We start from the raw sequence: 2,841 nt of genomic DNA, 5'->3' as shown, positions 1-2,841 counted from the left end.
CAGCTCCTTGCCACTAGGCCACCAGAGTTCCCCAATTTTTTTAAAAAGCATCTGCACAAAGCTGTTTCCTATGAGGACAAAGTTAAAGAAGCTCAGCTTTTCCAAATTGCTGTCCTACTCTGTCTCTAATACTACTCCACTTCCACTCAGTACTCCCCCTCCCATCTTAGGGTTTGCTGCAACATCTCACAGAACTAAATCAAACTGTGCTTGTGATGGTATCAGGGTCAACTTGTAAGTAACAGGAACAAGTTAGGATGTCCTTTTTTAATCAGGACAGCTGCTTGTCCTGTGCTGCCAGGCCCAGCTAGAGATTTTCGACAAATGTTAGAACTCATGAATCAACAGGCCCCACTACGGCCATCTCATGGTCTCCTAGTTCCTGTCCATCCTCTTGCTCTTGTTATATCCTAACCTCTCAATATCTATGTCTCAGCTCCTTTCTGTCTCCCTTTAACCCTAGCAAAATGACACAGTTGACAGATTACTTTGTTAGGGTTCCATACACCTTGTTTGCATGGTGTCACCTTCACAAGGGTGCCATCCACTTTGATTGCATAGGCTCATTCACTTATTTGGTGGAAGCTACAAAGATTGTGTTTTGAAGGGCCCTATTAATTAATTCACTGTACCACATTCACTTTTGTGTAATTACATAGGGATTTGAACTCTTAAGTTTGTTTTCTTGTTGCTGCCGTATTTCTCTTACTGTCTGATCCTCCCTTCTCACCCTATAGGGATGTCTCAATCTCTGTCAACCACTGGGTCTCACTGAGCGGCTCCCACTGAGGAGACCTACAGTACCACATTTGAATCTCCTGTCTGGAGCTGTCTACAAGGTCTCAAGCTTTCTTAAGACATCCCATCTTTGAGTAGTCCTGATTAACTATAAAGAGCTCTGGTGGCATGATGCATTTACATGCTTGACCGCAAACTGAGAAGTCACTAGTTGGAATCTGCCACCTCCTATATGGAAGAAAGATGAGCAATTTCCTCCCATGAAGATGTATAACCTGAAATCCAACGACTGGTCACCATAAATAAGAATCAACTCGACAGCTGTGGGTTTGGTTTTTGACTATAGACTGAAGGGCTGGATAGACTGTTGATGCTGATCCTCTGTTGTAAACTGAGGGAGAAAAGGCATTACTGGAAGTGAGGCAATTCAGATCCTGCAGGCCCACTTTCCCAGTCTCAGAGTTTTCTTTTTAAAAAAAAATCTAATGAGGGAAATGGTATAAATCTGAACTAAGTCCGAGGTGCTAACATATAGACACTGGTGCATATTGTACAAGTCTACTCCAACTCTCAATGTCAGGAGAAGCCTTAAACTAAAATGATTTGATAACCCTCAAGAGGCTAATCAAGGACAGAATTCCTACATTGGCCATTTTGCTACCTTTGGGATAATCACTTTACCGAAAAGTGTACAAAATCCACTATTCCCAAAATGTTTCTTCCCTTTCCATTGCATGTTGTGCTGCATGAACTACTGTTGTTATGTGCTATCAAGTCACTTGTGACTCATAGAGAGCCTATGTACAACAGCTCTAAGCCCTGCACTATCCTGTGCCAAACTTATTGTCTCTGACACACCTACCTCCATTATACCAGTCACTGAATCATTCCATTTCTTTTTTTTTTAATTTTATTTTATTTTAATTTTATTATTTGTGTGTGTGCATGTACCGTCAAATCAGATCTGACTGGTACAGGAGGAGATTGTCCCTCCTTTCCTGGCAGAGCATCTGGTGGATTTGAACCATGCTCCTCTGGGATTGCAGTGCAGCTTCTTGCCACTAGGACACTAGAGCTCCCCTGAATCATTCCATTTCATCCAGGGTCTTTCTCTTGTGCAGTCCCTCCACCGTCTCAAGAATGATATCCCTTTTCAAGGACTGGTCCCTCCTTGCAACATGTTGCCTCTAAAGAGTAGCCTGGTTTTACTTTCTCTAGGACGAACCTGTTTGTTCTCCTGGCAGTCCACAGTTCAAAGACATCTATTTCTATCATCCCTAGTCATTGTCCAGCTTTCTGACACATAGCAAGTAACTGCAAAGACTATTGCTTTTAACAGGCATACCATAGTCTCCAGACTGACATGGTCCTTTTTAGTACTCTGGAGAGGTCCCTGACCGCAGACTTTCCCAGTGCAATTCATCTTTTGATTTCCTGGCTGCTGGTAGCAAGAGTGTTGATTATGAAGACAAGCAAACTAAAGCTGTTAATCTGAATTTCTTCACCATCTATAATGATGCTGCCAATCGACCCAGTGGTGAGAAACTTGCAGTATCATTTTGTATTTTAAGAATTTTTAATAATTTGAATGTTGAGTTTTAGTCCTATTTTTAGGACTGAAGTGCTTGTTAATATGAAATCCCTTGCCAAACAAAAGACCTAGGGAATCCCAATGTGTGCTTCTGAAATTTATCACTGACAGCTTGTTTACCTGTTAAACTCTCGCCAATATGTTGTTGTTGTTATGTGCCGTCGAGTTTATAATTTTATTATTTTTTGTGTGTACTGTCAAATCGAATCTGACTGGTACAGGAGGAGATTGCCCCTCCTCCAGCACAGCACCTGGTGGATTAGAACTGCATACCTCTAGGCTTGCAGTGCAGCTTCTTGCCACTAGGCCACCAGAGCTCCTGGGGTTTTGTTTTTAAAAGCAATCATTTGTATACTCGTACTTGTGCTTACTGGCTCATCCAGAACTATAAGAAGTTATATTAACATTAGTTATTCATATACAATGAAGTCTTTGAATTTTTGAAATGTTACTTTTTTTTCTTGTTATTGCTGTTGTTGGGAATGTTGTTGTTGTTATGTGCCGTTGAGTCG

The sequence above is a fragment of the Elephantulus edwardii genome, unplaced genomic scaffold, assembly GCF_000299155.1.
Source record: "Elephantulus edwardii isolate Elephantulus edwardi_28Jun2011 unplaced genomic scaffold, EleEdw1.0 scaffold00184, whole genome shotgun sequence".
NCBI classification, from domain to species: Eukaryota; Metazoa; Chordata; class Mammalia; order Macroscelidea; family Macroscelididae; genus Elephantulus; species Elephantulus edwardii.
Note: the sequence above shows the minus strand (reverse complement) of the source record.